We start from the raw sequence: 22167 nt of genomic DNA, 5'->3' as shown, positions 1-22167 counted from the left end.
CCTTGCTACAGCTTCTTTGCTTCTGCTGAAGATTGCAGCACTGTAGTTTTGAGCTTTTGTTGTTGCTATTGTTTCTTGACTACTGATATTAAAGCTGCTTGCCCATAACAAAATAAAGTACATTGTATTTGAAAGATATGAGCATTTATCAAAGCTCTATTCACAGGGTTTGGGTGTCTGTGGGCCACATTTTCAAATGTGCCTAAAAACATAATAAACATCTAGAGAAACGGAAGGTGACTAAGAGAGGCTAAGTGATAGTTTGCTCTTTGAACCCAATCTCCTGGTTATGAATATTTCTCTACTGAGCAAAAGGATTTGGAAGAACCTATTTCCACCTATTTTACCACGTGAGAAAAACCTATTAATCTCTCTCCCCTCTGCAGGAGTGCTATAAATGCACCAAACCATGAAGTTAAGTGTTTTTATACCTTGTAATGATAAATTGTCCGTGTTACTGTTCTTCTTTTAAAAGCAGGAACTATATAAAGCACTTCTTCAGGAAATTGGCTCTCTCCTCATTAAGCTAATCTTTTGCCCCGGAACATGAAGTATTCCACATGTTCACAATTGCTAAAACATGCCCTCACCATTAAGTCGTTAATGAAGGTACCTAAGTAAGAGATACCATTACAGTCATTACCTAGTGACAAGATATAAAATTATTCTGACACCTCATCTCTTAGGCTGAATTCTGTTCTCATTTGGTGTTTCATTATCAAGATAGGAATTAAAATAATAAAGTCAGGGTTTAGTGAATTTGTTTCTGATCTTGAAGCCATATGGTCCTGTTTCATGATGGTAACTGCTGCAGCCTTCATCTGTAAGGCAACAGCAGAAGAGTGGCAGTAAACAAAAATGTGAAAAAAAATCCTATGGCTTTTACTCTAAAGGACATGATATAGGTGAGTGCAAAATTGTGTAAACTAGAACTGGATAATCACCATTTACCATGTCTGTCACTGGACCACAGGATCCTATCCTAATCCACTCTCTCTCTCCAACAGCATCATCTGGGATTTAGATCTGGCCAGGACCTGTGCTGCTATTACCTTTTCCTTTTCAACACACCAGTGTTTTCTTTTAAAAGTAGCTAAGAATTAGATTTTTCTATGTTCAAAAATTACACAGTCATAAATATCTGACTCTGATCTGTCTGATCAGAGACCACAACGGACTTTTAATTATTTGGCAGAGTATACAGAGACCCTGTTCTGTGAATTGCTTTCTGTTTTTCTTATTTATTTTGAGGACAACATAGTGACATGCATTATTTTTTAAGCAATGTGTGCATGTGTTTGATGTGTTTATTTTCTTTTGCTTCAGCTGCAGTGATCAGCAAACACAAGTGCAAAGCTGAGTACAGGTAAACTGTAATGCTAGTAAGTGGTTTGCCAAAGCCTCATTACTGGGAGGAAGCAGTAATGACAATTTGCAGCTAGAAGCATTTTTTGAGTAGCATTTTATTTTAGCAGAAGGGAGCTTGATCTGCTGAAGGAGAGTAAACATCTGTGCACACACTGTAGGGTGCACCTGCACCAGCATTTCAGTTTGGCTCAGGAGCATGATTTTGAAATGTCTCTCCTAACTCTGCCAGGTGTGACTCCCCATCACCTTGGCTGGTTATCCAGTGCCACCCCAGAGCCTCTATGTTCCTGCATACCCCATGCCAGGCCAACAGCATGACTGGAAAAGCCAAGCTCCAGAGGGCTGCCGCATAGCCACCACATTATTTCACACCATGCATTTGGAAAAAGCCAGCTCCTTGTTGTTGGCATTACCATAGTAGCAGTAATAACAGTAATAATGATAGTAATGATGATGTCTCACAACAAGAAGGGCCATCATGTAATGTGACCATGACCTTTCTAAGAGGGAGGGAGCCCTGATCATTATGGACACAAGCCAGCCTGTGCCTGCAGGAGCTGGGAGTCACTTGCCAAATTTTACCTCACAGTATGCACATCTTGTCTATAATTTATAGGAAGAAATACTTTCCCTGAAACTTAGGAAGTACAGGCCGTCCATAAGGTTTTGCACCACAAAATACCAGGGCTGTCCTGTTTTGGCCACTGGTGACAAAGGTGAATTTTGTTCATGGTGATGGTGTGGTATTTGAAAATTAAAGGAAAGGAAAGGAGACAAAAGTAGCACCTACATGCCTTGGGGTTAAGTCTTGGAGAACATTTGCATGGCTGGAGAATTATTTATAGAGTTTATTATTTAGAGTCCAGTAAGAGCAGCATTTGCTCAGAAACTGGGGACTAATTGCAAGCAAATATAAATTGTTCAACCTTAAACATATAGACAAGAAAATACAAGATTGAGTGTATTCAGGCATTAAAGGAAGAAAAGGGCAGAGAGATCAAAACCAACATAAAGAATGACAGTCAATGGAATAAGGGCATACCAACCAATATATATGCAATGACTTCATATTTTGAAATTTTGAGTCACTTTTCCTTGGTTTCCTGTGTTTCTTTTATCTCCATGTTGGTGCCAGAAATATTGTGATAGCATAGAAATTCACTTGTGTGCTTGCACGTTTGAAGCTGAGATTACAAGTACTTGGGGGCTAACACCAAGCCTGTTTATTAGCCTAGAGAGAACCAAGCTCCATGAATACCATTTATTCATTTGTAATAAATAAATAACACAAAGGAAATTGATTTGGAAATAACTATTCAGAGGAGGAAAGTGCTAATATTTCAGTGCACCATTTGCATGAAGAATTATTTGCAAAGTGTTATTCAAACATATATCGAGGTACTGAATAAGGAAAACATTTATCCATAATAAGTATTTGATAAAAATATTGCCCAGCTTTGCAATGAATAATTCAGTCTGCATTAGTAAGATGTGCATGACTCTGCATGTATGCATATCTTTATAAATGCTATGGTAAATTGCTACAGGTTAATAGATACTTATATCTTTTTCTGTGTAGAATGCTATTAGGTCCAATTTCTCAAAGGAGTTGAGCCACCCAGAAGTTTAAATATGATAATGAGTTGCAGATACTTAATCTGTGTGTAAATCAGGCCATGGCAATGTTAGTCACAGGGAGGCTGTTTGGAACTGGCATGGAGGGATAATGCAGCAGCCCAAACTAGGGACATGTTCTGTAGGGCTCTGTGTATATTCATTTCACCCTAACCATCCTTTTATTATCAATACAAAAGGCATGCTTAAAATGGATACAGTTAAGTGTTTAAAAGCTGATTAGAATCTGAACAGATTGCTGATGGGAAACACCAAAAGATGGATAAGACTGATTGCCGGACACTGTGATGAAAGATGACAAACCCTTGTGAAAAACAAGACGCATAATCTAGAAAACTCACTCAGAAAGATCTCCCCACCATATTTCTACTTCTGTTTCATTATAATTGACGTTTAGGCAGGCAGTGGGAGTCAAGCAATGTAAATAGCTGTGAATGTGGCATCCTGTTGTTAAGCCCTGGACAGGCAGTGAACAAACCATGTTCCAAGCCACAGAGATGTTTATGAGGTACGTGTAAGAGAAGAGAGAAAAATAGATTGTGAAAGAGTAGTAACATTTCCTTTAGATTTAGCTTTTCTAAAAGCTCGTCATTCTAAAGCAAACTGCAGTTGCTTGATTCCAAAAACTGTGTGGTTTCTGAGAGGATTTAAGCTGGTTTGATTATTCACCCTCTGACTCCAAAGAGCTCTCTAGACTGTATCAACCCATATGCCTGGTTAAAAGTTTGCATCTGTTGTAAAGCAGTTTTGATAACACAGCGGTCCTATTGCCATAACGAAAATGTATTAATAACAGAACATTAAGAAAGTGTTGTATCTATTTATATCTCTTGGCTTATCTTTATGCACATCCTAACAGACCATTACTTCTGTACATTGAACTATCCAGTGACCCTAGAGTGGGGATATACACATGACAAGACTGTGCTAATGAAACAGGAGTTATTTTACCAGGAAGCCATGCCTTGAAGTTCACTGAAGAAAAGCAGGGCAATACAGTGCAGGCTACCAAGAGCACAGGAACACGATGACAGCAGAGCCTTGAAGGCACAGGACATTACCAGAAGCCTTAAGTACACATCACAAGTAGTAAATTACTCTTCTCAATAGAAATGAAATCTTGAGAGCTTAGTGAAACCAGTTTTAGGGCCTAACTGGGACACTGGGACATGTGTTGAGTTGTGTAACAGCCTATTGCAGCTGGCTGGCAGCACAGGTGGAGGCTCCTGTAGATGGAACAAAAGATTTCAACAAAACCAACTAGTCACACAGGAATCTCATTTCAGAATTGGGTATGCAAATTGATCACTCTGATATCCTTTATGGATGCATATGTAAAAGTATTTCATCCTAATATTTGCTCTAGTGATGTATTGCTTGTGTTTGGTTTGAGGCTTTGGTTTCACTTGGGTGCAGAAAGCTATACATTGTGGTTTTCTTGGAAAACAAACATCGACACTAAATGCTGTGTTGCTTAAAACACCTTTATTTTATACAAAGCTTACAGACCTTCACATCCCTGATGATGTCATTCCATATGTCCAATTCTAGCATAATTGGCATTGTAAATCACTGGAAAAGACTGCAAGAAGCAGATATGTTTAGACATAAAATATGGGTTTACAGCCTATGTGGTCTTTGTAGGAACAAGATTCTTGTGGCTGATTTTCAAGCTAAAGAAAACTGATGTGCCTCTTCTGCCTGCTTTTATTTTGTGCTGACATAGGCTGATAGAGCAAATAAATAAATAATGCTTACACAAAGCTGTACTAGAATCACGTTGGTTTTATAACATGGTCACACCTGAACAGCTTGATGGTGTTGAGTATGTAAATTAAAGATGTTCTTGCTGCATAAAAAGATGCTGCATGCTGTAAGCGACAAAGCTGAAACACTGACTTACAAACTAGCCATGCCATCCGGTGAGCTTGTTAAGCAGCATCCCCTCAGGAGACAGCAGTAAATGTGAATGATCAGCCAAGAATCCACTTAGTGGATATCCTGTAAGGATTCATTTCAAGCCCACATTTTTTATCTGTAGACCGTTCTGAAAAACAGTATCTGTGAAATGATTCCTTAGTGCAGACGTTTGGTGCAGGGCTGGTGTTATAACTCCAGGACTGTTTTTTTCTGAAAGTAATAAAGGATTTGACTAGAAAATAATGTGAGCAGGGTTCTGATCCACCAGAAGTTGACAGTACATGTCAGCTGTGGGTAACGGGCAACCAGCCTCCCTTGGGATTACACAGGACTCTGCGTTAAGGCAAATCTGCTTCCCCCCTCCCTTGAGACAGAAGTTTCAACCTTGCAGAAACAGCGTAACTTCACGCTTCAGCTCTTATTGACACCTCATTGCTAGAGGCATTACTCTTTCATTTTGAGACTTTATCACTTTTGCAGATTTGACCTGTTTTTTCTTTTCTTTTTGAGAGCTAGTGTTACATGCTGTTCTAAATGAGAGAGTTACCCTTAAACACTCTCTGAGAGATGCCTTCTCAGGTGTTTGGGGTTTTTTTTCCCCATGTTGTACCTGGTGTTATCTACACGAGTGTGTTTTTTTACACAGGACTCTGCGTTAAGGCAAATCTGCTTCCCCCCTCCCTTGAGACAGAAGTTTCAACCTTGCAGAAACAGCGTAACTTCACGCTTCAGCTCTTATTGACACCTCATTGCTAGAGGCATTACTCTTTCATTTTGAGACTTTATCACTTTTGCAGATTTGACCTGCTTTTTCTTTTCTTTTTGAGAGCTAGTGTTACATGCTGTTCTAAATGAGAGAGTTACCCTTAAACACTCTCTGAGAGATGCCTTCTCAGGTGTTTGGGGTTTTTTTCCCCATGTTGTACCTGGTGTTATCTACACGAGTGGTCTGTGTTTTTAGGAAGTCATTGATCTCTGCTGTATCAAATCTTAGCATGTTCATTAAGGACCTGTTTCAAATTGGCAAAATCCTCTCTACTTTTTAATTTTCCTTTATATCCTTGGTATCTGGCCTCTGGCTAGTGTATTCTGGCTCCTCACGCTGCCTCCCTTCCCCCAGCATCCTTCATTCCAGAAAGCTTTGCTTGGTAAGTACCTGGCTTCCTCTGAAGACCCCTCTAGGAGATAATGAGGTGCTATTGGCAACCTCAGGAATAAATATCTGCAGCCTCCATGCTGAGACAGGACAGAGTGCCTTCAGACCAAGCTCCAGGGTAGCTCACACTGCAGATCTGAGCAGGCTCTGACACGAGGTTATGTAGGCCAAGTCACGGTTCTGCCTGATGTTTTAGTCACCTCAGATCTAACAGGCTGTGTGATGTAAAAGCAGAAATGCATCTATTTTGCTGAATGTCTGAGCAGTTGTATCTTAAATATGTATTTTCCATTTATATTTTCTCTTGAGAGGCTGTTCATGCAATAATAACATCAATTGGTTTGTACTGAAAAGACCTAACTTAATGCCATTTTTCAGCTTCAGAAAATATGTTTAAATTTTATTCTAACAGGAGCTAATTCTTTATTTCACTCAAACAAACCCAAGATGTTCACACTGCTAAAACAAACAACAACAACAAAAAAAACCCAGCCTGGCAGTTTCAGCAAATTTTTAGCAGCATTAAACTTAGATGCATTAGCCAAGACCTCATTACCCTCACCAGATACAGCATGGTGTCTTATAAGAATTAGCAAAACTGACCTTCAGTTGTGAAATTAAGTTAATAGATTTGAGGTACATTTGGCCAAACTTCTACACTTAGTTTGGCAGGGCAGCCCCCCGGCTGCTCTGAGACATGCACCCCATTGACAGTACTGCTGGCGTGTTGGAGCTGATAGCCCAGAGCTGGGCTGCTGTGTTCTCCTCCTAAGGTGGGGTGTGAAGGTAAAAATCACAAGTGATGAGCCTTCAGGTGGGCTCAGAGCATCTCCTTATGTGGACCTTATTCCAGGGTTTGGGGCCAGATGAGGCTACAGGACCAGTCAATCTGACCATCCATCAGAGAACTACACCCACTGCAGCTGGTAAATTTGCCTCATACAAATTAGATAACTGCATCTGGGCTGCTTTTAATTGAGCACTGTATTTCCTTTTATTTGTGGCTCAGCTTTGGCAAAATCACTAATATACAGTGACAAAAATCTCCACAAAAACCACTGTGAGCCTTGGGTAAAACACCAAGGAGTGCAATTACTGATGTGCACAACAAGCCATTTCACTTGTGGTGGAAGTGTGATCCTAGCATTGATTTTTCCATTACAGCATCAAACTCCACGTATGATGCATTAACAGCGCTTCAGTGGGTGGATATAAAAATCTGTCACTTGTTACAGCTGCCTCAGTGCCTGCCCTCTAACAGCCTTAAAACCTGTGCTGTGCCCCACCAGAGGGTGTTTCAGTGGTGTGAGAAACGATCACTTTGACACATGAGAAACTAGATAGTGAGGGGGGACATGGCAGCACATCCTATCTGCAAGATTGCACCTGCTACAGCACCCTGACTGGTGCAGGCGAGGGAGTCGGGAGTCGCAAAGTGGGCAGGAATTAAATGAGTAATTTATCCCTCGAGATGGGAAGCTGCCAGTGCAGGGGTGCCAGTGTACCCTGGCACTGCATGTGGGGCATGACCTGCTGTGCCTGGGGTTGGGTGAAGCCCTTTGTCTCATCCTCGTATGAAAGCACTGACCCAAGGCAGACATGAAGAAAGAGCCTTCCCACAGTTCCTATTTCTGTGTAAGGACGTTTTCTGAATCCCCAAGATACAACTGCTGTGTTACCCACTTTGTCCACCTGCCAACGCATTTGCTTTTGAAGCACACTTGGTAAATGTTTGCTCCATGTGGCTTAGCCATCCTGCACAAAGTCTTAATGTCTTCTGTGCTGCACCTTCAGAGGTGCTTTGCTTTGCCTAAAATGTGTGTGAGGTGTCTCACTAGGATCCTCAGAGCCACAAAAAAGGACAGCAAAAGGATTCAGAAACAGCACATCAGACCCTCCACCTTCCAATGGTGGAAGTTTTGGAAGGAACAAAGTGTAACAAGAGTCAGGGACATGCTGTCAGATGCTGTGGTAAGAAGAGGTGCGGGAGTGCATCAGGATCAATACAGCATTTGGATGAATCCAGAAATAATGGTCTTGTACCAGCCTAACATATGAGCAGTCTGGAAAAACTTGCTCAAGTTCAAGAGGTTACAGGCAAGAAGATAGTTAGCAAAAAATAGAGTGGAACTGGGAGAGAAGCAGGGAGGATTGGGAGAGTGAGAGGGGATAATGAGAAGGGATAAGTTGTTGTACATTGTGGTTTAACCCCAGCTGGCAACTCAGCCCCACACAGCTGCTCGCTCACTGCCCCGATGGGATGGGGGAAGACAATTGGAAGGGTAACAGTGAGAAAACTCTTGGGTAGAGATAAATACAGCTTAATTACTGAAATAATAAGAATTTGTAATGGAAAGGAAATTATGAAAGCGAGAAAACTAGAACCCCAGAAAGATGCAAAAAACCCCAGTTGCGCACCACCAACAGACCAATGCTCAGCCTGTTCCTGAGCAGTGGCCCCTCACCAACCTTCCCGCAGCTCTGTGTCCTGAGCATGATGCCAATGGGATGGGATATCCCTGGGGTCACTTGGGGTCAGCTGTCCAGGCTGTGTCCCCTCCCAGCTCCTTGTGCAGCCCAAGCCTGCTCACTGGTGGGTGGTGCAGAAAAGGCCTTGAGTCTGCGTATGCACTGCTCAGCAATAATGAAAACACCATGAATTATGAATGGTGCTTGCAGCACAAATCCAAACCACAGCCCCAAAGTAGCTACTGTGAAGAAATTGAGCTCTACTCCAGCCCAAGCCAGCACAGTGCAAAAGCAGTGCAGTATTTCTCTAATGTGCTAAATAGAAAAGTGGTGACCTGTTGAGATTTTATATCATAGGGTCAGTTTATGTAAGCATTCACTTTCCTATGCTTGATACCTGAAAGTGCTATCACTCATCCAGACTTTCCTGGGATTAGTTTTACCATAAAATGACAGTCTGGCACTCAACAATTTGATCTGAAGATAAGTTAAATTTATTCGGTATCAGCAGTGCATTGTTCTGCATGGCTTGGGGCAGTGTGATTCATCACATGTAAGAATCTCCTGCAAGAATATTAACTAATCTTATAGGAATATAAATGTGTTAAAGAAATTTGGCCCCCAAAAATTACTTCCTTGCTTTCGGTAATTCTTATTACTATTTCTTTTTAAGCAGGCTTTCCAATACTGCAAACTGCAACACTTCCTGGCTTTGTTGTTGTTTCTTGTATGGCTAACTGGAGCCAAAAAGGTCCACATAATGTTTGGGTTTCTCCTTACAAATGGCAAGAATAAGCTCCAACCCAGGGACTTTGAAAACTAAATGCTTCCTCCCCAGTATTCCTTAGCAAGCAAAATTTTTCCACCCAAAAATAGTCTGACATTGTCCAAACACAGATGCCAGCAGGAGCAGAAAAGAAACATGGAAATATTTTTGCTTTCTTTCCTAGTACATGCAGATAAAGAGCAATATTTATCTGCACACACTAAATCATTTAAACTTTTGTAGTACCCTATCAAATTTGTATTCCTTCTACCTCCCCCACTGGCAATAACGTGCCACAAAATGAGTTCTGTAAGTCACCCCTTGTCAGACTGCCTCTGTTGGTCTGGCTCCATGGAGTCACTTGTGTGGTCCTGCCTGGAGTTACCAGCAGCTTCACGGAGGTGCTCGGCAGGGCCGTGGGAGAGGCTGCCCGGCCCTGCTGGTTCTCATGCCGGGCTGTAATGGTCTCTCTCCGGCCTGTTCTCTTGCCATGAATCACCTCTCACAGGGGAGACCTGGGAGCAGCCCTTGGACTTGCTGTCCCACCAGTGTTCAGAAGACTGAAGTCTCTGCCTGAACAGCAGACACACAAATCTCCTGCTGCCCTGCCACATCCACCCTTCCCCGTGGTCTGTGCCCCCCGTACGCCTCCAGCTTTGCCAGGAGGAACTCTCATCCTTACGGTTACTCCTCGGCCTGACCTCTCTGTTGGAAGGCTGCCAGCAAAATTAGAAATTAATTTCAGGTCTAGCGGTGGTTTTACGTGATGCAACTGCTTGTCTGCTGGGAACATGATTCAATTCCCAGATAGAGTCACTGGGCACTGAACAGACTGTGCAGAGTAACAGTTTTCAATCAATACTGACCTGAGCTGGCGATGAACCCATCTGGAAGAGATGAGAAGCTCTGCAAAGCTCCCATTTACAATTCCCTTTGACATGCTGATTCCCTAACACTGGCCGATCCCTTCTTTCCCAGGATCATTATGAAGCAAACTCTATTTCATTTAGGCCATGACCTTATGTTTGATTTTTCAGAGAATTATGACCTACTTTGTGGCTGGGCTTTGTGCTTGTTTTTAACTCTTCAGATGGAGTAAATACTACGTAAGTTAATTAGCAGAGGACAAGCATTTATTTTTAATACTTTTAATAATTTATTTTTAATATTTTTATAGCTCCTTAGTGTAACCAGTGTAACGTAAAAATATTTAGGGCCCTTCTTTGTAAATCTAACAAGTACTAGTTCTGAATCCGTTGCTTTTACTCCTAACCTTGATGAAGTGTCTTATACCTCACTGCACAGTATTACATGAAGTTCTGCCAAAATGAAACCTCTAGCCTGAAACACTGTAAAGAGTCCATAGCTTAGAATAATGCTGCATCTTGCCACTGGCTAAACTGATCTAAGCCTAACCATGTCTACAGGAAGAAAGGAAAAACAAAAAAGGAGATTCCCCCCTCCCCATGCTTTTAATCCACCTTTCTCTATACTAATCTGAAGATGAGCTTGTGAATAGTCAATAAGGAGGCCAAGGCCCAGTTTGCTGAGCATCTGGCCTAGATCCTTGTATATAATTTATATTTTGAACCTCATCACACCAGCAGCAGATTGTGTTCCTGAACAGTAAATATTGACTGCTATGAGGCCCTATTCAGCTTCAACAAAACATTCTTTTCTATCCTAGCTCTTTTCCCAGATTAAGTCCAGATAAGCAAATTAAAGTGTGTCACAGCAAGATAGGCAAACATAGCAGGGTTTTGAAGCTGTGTTTTGATTTTTGCTGGAAAGGAAGTATGTCACCGATGTAAGTTAACCAGGTCACATTGCAGTTTCCCCAAATTATATTTGCCCCGCTTCTAAAAAACAATAAAGGTGCTGCTAATTGGGCCGCACAGCACATTTCTGAATAGTGTGGTACATAACAAGCAGACCTCTAGGAACAGGGGGTAACCAAAAACCTGATAGAGACACAGCCCTGAAGACTTTAATTAGCTGAAACAGTCTCTGACCTTCACTTCACTTTGTCCAAATAGAGCCTCCAAGACAGGGTGTAACACATTTATCCAATAAACTTGTCACACGGGAAAGGCTGTGCAGCAGTGCTTGGTTGGGCCTGCCTGCACCGAAAGGTAAGAGGATCTCAGGTTGTTTACCAGAAGGTATTACACAATGCACAAGTTAAAACCAGGCTGGCAGGCTCTGTGGGAGCCACACTGCATAGCACTTCCCCAGCTGCCTGGGTCAAAGGCTTGCATAACGTCAAGAAAAGTAATGTGTATCTGTGATATTATTTGAAGAAGCTTCATTAAAAATATAATCTGGTGTAATTTTCCAGCTCAGCGTGTAATTTTGAATTTCTAAGATATAAAGAGAAAAAAAGGACTAGCTCATTATATTGACATACATTGTTTGGTTAGTATTAGATTTTGTGGCACTCTCAGTAAACAATTTCACACATTTAGGTAATTTCTTGATACAATTGCATATGAGTAATTATGCCAGGAAACACAGACTTGCTTTATCCTTTCATGCAGTGCCAAGTAAGAAGCTCTGATGAAGTCAGAGCAGTTACTCCAATGTGAAATGCACAAGTCTCATCCTCACACCACACAGAGCGATGCTGTCACCGTTTTGTTTTAAGCACACTATTCTGCACTGAGTCTTCAAATTTATGTTATTTGACTCAATAAATGTTTGATGGTCTCAGTGTAGCATCTAGTGGAGAAAGGGTAAATAACAGAAAAAATGCAAAGCAGAACTGTGCCATTAACCCTGGTGCACAGGAGGGATGAAAGTGTGCCCTGTTGGGGAGGAGGAATACTGGGAATACTCCCTCAAACCATTCAGTGGAACACCTGGAGGGTTTCTGCAAAGTGGCTGCAGTTAACTGGGTACAATGCAGGGCTTCTAATCCTGGCAGAACAGGATGGTATCACTGGCCTGAATTGAGCTCAGAAGAGTCTCTGTGTCTGAGGTACGCAATTGCTATGAAGGCAAATTGTCCTTTAGAAACTTCCCTACTTACTTTAAATTTGCTTTTGCTGCAACAGTTATGCTTCTGTCCTGGCTTAGTCAGTTTTGTGTTTCTTGAGTTCATGCTAATACTGTCTCCAATTTAACTACAGAGCCGGAGCTGCTGTTCCCCAAATTGTGTCCTGACTTAGCCCCTGCAAAACCCAAATGATGTCTGTGTTGCTGCAGCAGCTGGTCACACTGGAAACACCACTGCCAGATCTGGCACAGAGGGGACTTGGCTCAGGACTAGTCCAGGACCCACAGTGCAGCCAGACCTCGCAGGGCTCAGGGAAGTTGTGAATGCACAAGCAAAGCAGGAATTGTTCCCGCTGCCTTTGCATATTTAATCTGGGATTCAAGGGCTTAGCTTTCGAGACATACCAAGTCTCAGCAGGTCCTGAAAAATGGGGTCCTCTGTGTAATTATATAACAGCAGCAAAAAAAAGCTTAGTGTAACATTTTTAATATATTTTTTTTCTGAATGTCATTCTTGTATCCTGTTTTTAAACAAATTAGAGTTGCATATACATGGTAAAAGAGAAGAAAGCCTAATTTTCAATAACCATGACCTTAATAAAGTATAGAAGGCTTTATAATTTTATATGTTTTATAATTATTTTCTTTAAACTTTATTGTGACTTTTCAAGTGCATAATGTCTTTAGTATTTTATGGGGAGGTGAACAAAGAAGCACAAATCCATATATCAGAATCTGCCTCTAGGCACAGTTTATAGTGGAGAGTCCTCCACTGTTAGAGGGGGGAGACAGCTATGAAATTAATGAAGGGTTTGCAGAGCCCATTCCTCATGATATGGCATGGAAATGTGCTGCCTTGGGCAGGAATACAAAGTAGAGGGTATGTCCCTCATTAACGGTACCTCTAGAGAACACTGTGATTAATCCAAAATTATCTGAGATACAATTTCTTTGCAATTCATGAGGAGTCTCTGTATGTTGCCACATATGTGTAGCAAGCAATTACAGAAGAATCTGCATTAGCCTTGTGGAACTAACCAATATGTAGCAGCAGACTCAAGGGTTCCCCATTCTGTATTTGTCCTTGCTAAATCTTTGAAGCAAGATAGACATGTGATCAGATCTGCTCACTCCTTCATCCCTATTAGCACATTGGCATGTGTAAAGTAGGGGGGATTCCCATTTTCCTACCTTGGTGCAGAGACTAGAGCTGAGAGGGCTGCCTGCAAGCAGTGGGACTGCCCAGGTTGTTTCCTGAAGTGCCTCCCAGGTCATCTCCTAAAGTGCCTTTCAGCTCTGTCCTAATCTCAGTCCAACCCCTCATTACTTGATGTTTTCCTATTCTTCTGAACTGCTGGGGGTCTTGTGTGGTGATCCCAGAACAAGTTCACTGCAGTAAGGGTAAGTATCCTGTTTTTTGAGTACTTAAGAAGGAGCAGCAGACATCACCAAAAAAAACCCTCTCACTGCAGTCCAGTCAGTGACAGAGCCTGGGGCTGGAGAGAAAGAGCTTTTCCACAAAGAGGAATTCATGCACGCTTTCTACTACTACTTTCTACTTCTAAAGGTGACTTAGGAGTATCAGTAACAATACTGTTGGTAAAGCCAAGCATTCAGAAAAGTTTGTTTCCAAGATTGTGAAATAACATAGGTGCATTTTAATTTTCATTCTGTTGTTCTTTGGGTTTTTCCTTGACTTTTTCAACTTCCATGTTTCCAAGTCCCCACAACTATTATGACTAGAAACATCATCATTATCACTCTTATCATCAGTACCATGGCTGTTTATAACACTAGTACATGAAAGCTAAGATTCTTAGATAACAAGCAAATTTTACGAGCTGTGGGTAATATTACAGACCTGCTATAGATCAGATAAAAGCCACATTAAATGTGCAACTAAATGCTAGCCTTGGTGGTGGTGTCACCAGAGCCATGAAGCACTGAGACATGCTGGCCTCAGTGTGTGGTCCCTTTGGGGTTGAATAAGAAAGGTGCAGGTAGAGTAATGGTGTAAGTGCAATACAGTGCTTTGTTGGTTTCAGTGTTGTCAGTCCATAGGGCTGGCAACTCACCCTTTAATGACATCTCTCATCTCCTGTTCCCTGGTAACCCAGAAGCCAATATTGTGTCTGTGAAAGCATCTTTCCAGGGCTCTATTCACCAAATGGCAAATAGTTTGAAAACTTCCACTGGCTCTCTGGTCCTCTTGTCTTTGCTAGAAGTTTCGTATGTCATCTGGTACGCTACATCCACACTATTTTTAGGGTACAAATATTTTTAAATAAAAAGGAACACATACAACATTTTTTACTCTTGATCTGAAAATATATTTCCACTCTATTAGAAAATGCAGTGAGCTGAATTTTCTGTAAATGTTGATGTTTGTTATTATAATTAGTCTGGCTAATTTGTACATGATCAGCCCAAGCTTTGTAATATTTTTTGCTACTTATGACATGAACTTTGGAACCAAATCAGGAAGCCAGAAAGTGAACATTCATGAATCAAAAATGCAGAACAGGTTGCACAGTTCCTGGAAGAACGTAACTGGTCAAAAAATCCCTCTTGGCAGTTTTTTTGCAGGGAGGCCAGAATGTGGGTGTACCAGGAAGTATTTTGCACATATTTTTTGTTTAGCTGAGTTGCTGCTGTGCCATCTTTGTCTTTTTCTCAGGACAGGCCAAATTTGGCAGTGTTCTGTACTGTACTCTAATTCAAGGTCAGAGCAAACCACAACAGTCAATAAACACTCTTTTACTTTTCTCTTCAGAGATATTTGTAAAGAACACTTCGGGAACATGTAATGTCATACTGCAATGGAGAAAGCCATTTTCAGGACTGGGGTTGCATTTCTGGCTATGGTTTACCAGCAGGGGAAAAGCCCTGCACTGCTGCTGGCTGTTGGCAGACAATGCCGACCTCAAAACCGCAACTGTGAAGCTGCGGCGCGGTGAGAGGTGACACACGGTCTCCGCTGTGTCTCACACAAGTGAGTAGTTCTGTGCAAACTTTTGTAAAGAAGCCTGGGAAAGGCCAAAGTAACCATGCACTGCAGTATTATTTTTTTTTTAATCCTCAGCAAAAAATAATGGGAAGGGATGACAGAGAGGCCATTTTCTCCTCTCTTCTTCTATATGTATTGGTATTTTTCAAAAGGTTTCCTGATGTTCTACTGGAAACAGGCCTGAAATATGAAACTGCCCATCTGAAAGCCGGAGCTCATTCCAGTGTTTGCCTTGTAGATCAAGGAAGCAAAACCAACACAAGCAACTTCTTCACTGATGTACAGTGTGTGCTGCTTATCTACACAAGCTGCTCTCACCTTAAGAGAATGAAGTACTGTGGCCTTCACTCAGAGACCTCAGCAACAGAAATTTAAATAGCACTGAGTACAAAACAGAGCAACCTGTGCACTTACATCATTCTTATTAGAACCAGTGCTATCTGACTTTCAGCTTTGAAAGAAAACTGTCTACTTTCCTGATAGTTACCTACTATTCAGCCAAATACAGGTCAAGGTAAAGTTAGGGAAAAATAAAATAAAGCCTATGGAGGTGAAACCTGTATGTCTGAGCTGCTCATTTCAAATATTAATTGAATTTTTTTATCACTGTAGAAAGAAATCAATAGTAGAATTGAACTAATTCCTCACAAATGGAGCCCACTGATACTCTTGCTTCTTTGCATGTATTTTTCTCTCCTCCCAAATACTCCAGAAATTTTCCGACAAGTTCCAAATCCAGAAGGCTTTAGTGGCAGTTGTTAGTGCTGGGTTGCTTAATGATGGACTTAGAAAAAGAAAAAAAACTATTTTAAAACATGCAACACAGCTCAAACCAAAGTTATAGTCCTATTGCAGAAATTACTGGGTAAGGTTGTTTGGGCTAAGTCAAAATGAGGGTCTAACTAAACCATCATTTTTGGCTTTGTATGTATGCAACTGGTTTGCTAAATTAAGATCACTGGATCTCATCTCAAAATGTTGATTAAATCCCTGTTAAGGTTCTAAAAATGTTCATTAGCTGTTTCATTGATTTAAATGTTTTACTGGGATTTATCAAGTTCAGTCCCCACAGGATATGATAGGAACCAAGAGGTCTGAGGTGGACATCTTTCTGCTGCAGCTGTAATATAAGAAAGGCTGACCTGAGTTGTAGATGCTGAAAAGCTTGATGCAGAGAAATTTTTTAGCTTTCTGCCAGCATCCGTGTGAAAGTCTTACTTTCACACGGATGCTGGCTGAGAACAATGAAGAGGCTTTTGTAAAGTAATTTTTTATTTTGCACTTGTTGTTTGTTATGTAGTTTGACTGGAGAAATATTTTGAAATGAGTGTTGTAGAGTTTAACCAATCATTCTAAGAGGTAGATGGTCAAAAGACCAATAACCTTATGCCATTCAAATGAACCAGGTTATATAAATGAGTTTGGAAATAAGTAATTCCATTCCTTCCTAGACCAAAGCCTGTGTTGGTTTTCTCGCTGTCCCCGGTACAACAGCGACACCGAGTCACACCAAAGTCCAGGTAACCTGGTGCTCTGCAGTTGCCTACAATAGAAATATGAGGACAAAGCAGTTACAGCTTAATTTCTCCTCCTATTTACTAGTTCAATCTCTGACTATCTAAGGACAGAATTGGAGGCTCTGTCCATTTCTCTGCAAAGCCACCTGTTTTTCTGTTAATTTGTCTAAGAACTTCTTGCAGCCCTAAGTATTTTTGGCATCTAAAAGATCTCATGATGATGAATTATCCAAATTAAGCAGATGTTCTTTAAATAGTACTTCCTTTTGCTTGTTTTACACTTCCATCTGAAAAAATATTCTTAGATTCATCGTTGTTCTCATAAGAAATGAGTAATTGTTCCCTGTTCACCTTTCCCATGTCAGACTTGATTTTTGATACCTGTATTACATCTCCCATTTCTCCTCTATTTTCTAAGTAGTTCCAGAGTACTTCATCCATCTTAGAAGGAATTCCATCTTTCTGGTCAATCTAGTCACTCTTTTTCCTGTTTTTTCATGTTTTTCCATGCTGAAGATGCTACCGCATATCAAGATGCTATAAGCAGAATTTTGTCTTGTATTAAAGGACAGAACATTATTCCTGAAGATTAATACAGTAGCATTTTATTTTATTGCTGCTTTTTCATTCTCTTCTGTCCTTATCAGTCCTAACTGCCTCTCTGAGCACTGAGATAACAATTTCAGAAAACTATCCATAGTGACTTCAAGATACCTTTGCTGATTGATATGAACTAATTAGCACCTGCTATGTTGCACTAGTAGAGATTTTTTTTTTGTTTTCCTTTCATTGACATTTGTGATCATTGCATTTTAGCTGCTATTTTATCACCTACTCCATCTTTATCATGTTGTTTTTTCTTTTGGCTACTTTGTGTCAGCAGTTTTGGTTTTCCTGAATAATTGTGAATCCGTAGAAAACACTGTCTAATCCTGTTTCACTTACCACTTGTGAATAGGTTGTAAAGCTCAGGTGCATTTGGAATCTCACTGGTTGCTCCCTTCTTTGTGATCATTTACCCGTCTTTCTTCCCTTTGCAGCAGTTACCAATCCCAAAGAGAGCTCCCCTCCTGTGCTTTGTAAAACTGTTTGGGGAAATCTTTATACATGATTACTTCATCCAGGCTGCATGTTAAATGTTCTTCACATCATGTCTGCAGTTTCTTTAGCAGTCAGGCTTGGAAGATACCCCGAACATACTCTGTGTCTCCCTGAGTCCCATACATTTGGATTTCCTTTCTGTGGAAATTAGATTGAGAGTGAAAGCAAGGTGGGAAGAGGAGAGGAGGAAGAAGATAGCAGAAGATGGTACAACCTTGGTCTTCTTCCGACAGGGAGTTGATTATGGCTGAGGACTCTGGTGTCCCAGTGTTTGTACAAAGTCTACATAAGCCAGCTCCTCTTCATCAATGTTTGCTGACTTTGCTGACATTTTTAAAGCACTACCAGGTTTGCAGTTTCTACTTCTCATTACATGGCGATGAGCCATGTGTTAGACTGACTGGTTTGTCATTTCTGTTTTCTCTGAAGTCTTGTCTAAAAATTTCTATTCCTCCAGAACTGAGTTCACTCCAAACCATAAATTACAAAGCACAGTTAATAGTTTGGCGATTTCAGATCCAAGTTCCTTTTGAACCCTGGGGTGAAAAACACATTGTCCTGGCAGTCAGGTACTGTACAGTTCACTGATTGGCTCCAAAACCACAGGTACTCAGTTTTGCAAACATGTTTTTTTCTGACCATGCCCCTAAAAAGGTTTTGTTGTGGCAATCACCTCAAAATCTGCCATAAAGAACAGTGATGGAAAAAAAGTACTTAGTTTTCTCCTGTTTCCCCTGAATGCTTCTGTTACATCTCTGTTGCCTGCTACTTCCTCACATTCTCTGGCAGATCTGTTCTTGATGTGTTTGGAAAAAATTTCATGCTTCAAAATATTTTTTGACCTGGTTTATTACGGGTTTTTTTCCAGAGTTTATGCTACTTGCCAGAGTTTATGGTACTGCTTTTGCACAGAAGCAGAAAATAACAGTATTCCACAAGTGAATGCACAAGTGGACTTCACAAAAAGGCTCGGCTATTTGCAGTGGCTATCTAGAAGTTCAACATTGTGGTATTCTGATATGCATTAAAGGCAAAGGAGTTTGTCAAAGGCTGGCTGAAGAAAAAAGGACTTAGAGAAATATGGTCCAGAAACTTTAAGTACTGATGTTTCCATTCCCTTTCAGTCTCAGTGTATTTCTGAGTATTATCTGTTAAATATATTTATAAAAGGAATACAGCCAGCCTCCAGATTGGATGATAGCTGCAACAGGCTTATTACCACAAATTACTGTTTTGCAGTGTTCTAACAATTAGTACTGTGGAGCCCTATGGCACCAGGTATTGCACAAACTTAAAGAAAAAATGAGTCCCTGTCCCAGGCAGTGAAATTATTCTGTCCCCCTAGCTTAGGACACTGCCAAACACCCACGTTCAGTATTTATGTCCATACTATGGACTATGGATGTGTCCCAAAGCCATGTTCCAGCACAAACTTCTCTGCCATTTATGCTGAGCAGCGGCACTTCCTGCATGGGATTTGGCCAACTTTAAGGTTGTTCCCTGAGTAACGTGTGTATGTTAAGGGCTTTGCTGAATTAGGACCCTAATTTATAGAAAATGTATCTGCTTATAAACATATATTATGCTTGATCAAGCTTAGCGTTAAGATTAAGTGCCTTGTCTCCTCTTTTCACAGCTAAACTCCACCTGTGGCGAGAGTCATTTATCTTGAATTGCTTTAATGCAGTGTTTAAGTGCGTCTTCTTGGCCACAAAGCAGTTTGCATGTATTTCAGTGAGAGGCTTAAAATCCCATTCACATTTTTAATATACATTTTTCTCACATAAATTATCACAGCTTGGTTGGCAGGTCTTGCATGAGTAATAAGGTTGTTGGCACAAACATATACCACAGATCTGTTAGGTAAAGCAGAAGCTTTTGTATGCTTCTATATTTACACAAGACGTTTAACTTGTACAAAATGGTTTAAGATACTGGTGTTTAACTAGCAGGACACAACAAGTCATGAGATAACATATCCTCCCCAAAATGCATCAACAGAGTACAGATAAATCCCCATGCACTGGTTTGAAAATTAAACTCTTGCTATGCAAAATATCTTCACAAAATTCAGCTTTCATTGCTCGTGTATACAGGCAGACAACAGCCAAAAATTTGCTGTTATATGAAAGAGCCATGCTCCTGAAAGAGAATTGAGCTGAATGCACTTTTTACATGAGAAAGGAATGTGCACTTTCAAGTAAATAATAACAAAGTGACATTTCAGTTTGCTTTCTCTCTTTCATTCATAATTTTGGGAAGTGATTGCTCAGGGTATACAACATAGATCTCAGAATTCTGCAAAGTAAGTTTTTTGCTGAACTCTGCATTGTAAGGTCTGAGCAATGTCTGCACTCAAACATCCCACAGTGCAATTCTGCTCCACTGCTGTTGTAAGAGCATGAGCTGGAGAACTTTGTCTCAATATGTGTTTAGCGCTCTTGCAAAGTAGGCCGGACCTGAAGTACTCTGCAAATGGTGGGAATCTTCCACTGCTTTGATTTAGGGCTTTGAATCAAGTCTTCTGTAAACAACAAAATGCAGAAAAGACAATGTATTGCAAGGAAATAACTTTGGAATGTATATATAGTATCTGTACGGTCACTGATTTTGTGTTAGATCAGCAAAACAAATCCCTTTGTAACAGTGCAAGGTTACATTTGCCAAAACAATGTTGTGTAGTCCCACGGTCACCACACTGAGTGGTTTGGGTTGCTGCTCTATCACACTCTGTTGAAAGTAATGTATTAATTATTGTTCTTCTCAAATTGAGCATAACTGTATGTTTAACACAAACTGTGCACAAGAAAATGATATGAAAATGTGAGAGGCAGAATTGGAAGCTTAAGTGCAAATGGATTAAAATCTATGTATGCAATTTGTGACTAAATTTGACGTGATCTGAATTATCAGGAAACCAAGACAGCTCTGCAGCTAAGGATGCCTGTAATGCACAGAAGAACATATGCCCTGCTCAAGAGGCTGGCAGCAGCTCACAAATGCAGGATGCAGTTGCTGGATGTCTCTACATGCACCACAGAAAGTTTGTCTCTATAATTACAGAGATGTTCAAGAAGAGCTGGACAAACATGAATGTAGTAAGGAATGGCATTACTGATGCTGTATTATTTTGGGGCTTTATGAAATCATCAGTCTAGAAATTGTTCAATCCAGGGGAATCATTCACGTTTCAAGCTTTGTCATCTTATAGACTTTTGTTAATAAAATGTAAATCTCAGCAACTTGTAACTTTTCTACTTGTTATCATTAAGAAGTCTATTATATAAAAGTGGTCCAGTGATTGTGATCTGAAATTTCTGCTTGACTGCGTTACCCAAATTCAGTCTTTTCACCCCTGATTCAACTTGTTCCTGAAAGAAGTCATGTGGAATATCCTGTATATTCTAATACTCATTCAGGAAATGGGAGAGGTTACAGGTCCTTGGATTATTAAGCCTATTAACATGGAGGGCGTACGATTGCTTTAGTAAAAGTAATTGGGGGAAAACACTGCTAAGAGGGAAGGACTACTTAAGCAAAAGAACAAAACTGGCACAAGAACAATTTAGGTTGGCAATATGTATAAGGTTTGCAAACATCAAACGAATGAGATTTTAGAAAGCTTCCTAATTGGAAGAGAACATGCAAACTTCTTCAGTATTACTCCACATCTTGCTATGGTTAGGAATTTAATTGTGAAATCCAGGAACTCATTCCCAAACATTGGACTCAGTAATCTTAAGGGTCTTTCCCAGCCTAAATGATTCTATATATTCTATGTGTCTGTTATTAGGTAAAGAGCTTGTTGTGAGAGGTTGTATTTTAGTTAAGTGGACATTAAAGTCATTTTTAATCAAACTCTTTCATACACAGTGTAAGTACATCAAAGGACCGAGTTGTGTTAAACCACGTCTTTGAACGCAAAACTTCCCATGGGCCACATATGACTATCTTTATGTAGCCAAGAGGCACAATACATCTTATACTGTGGAAAGCTCTGCAAGGACCTACAGGCAGTAATGACCCCCTGGGACATTTGCAGGGTGAGGCTGGGTGGCCATGTGACCAAGACGGAGGGTTACGACATTAAGACACCTCCCCTGCTCCTCTGTGGCTCATTTTCTCCCTCCGAAGGGCGCGGGTCAGAAGATGAGCCTGCGGCTCCACGGGCACAACCTCCCTCAGCAGGACCCCGTCCCACAGGCAAGGGAGAACAGCGAAAACCAAGCACAAC

Source organism: Corvus brachyrhynchos, unplaced genomic scaffold, assembly GCF_000691975.1.
Source record: "Corvus brachyrhynchos isolate BGI_N302 unplaced genomic scaffold, ASM69197v1 scaffold126, whole genome shotgun sequence".
Taxonomy (NCBI): domain Eukaryota; kingdom Metazoa; phylum Chordata; class Aves; order Passeriformes; family Corvidae; genus Corvus; species Corvus brachyrhynchos.
The sequence above is the reverse complement of the archived record's forward strand: the minus strand, read 5'-3'. Positions refer to the sequence as shown.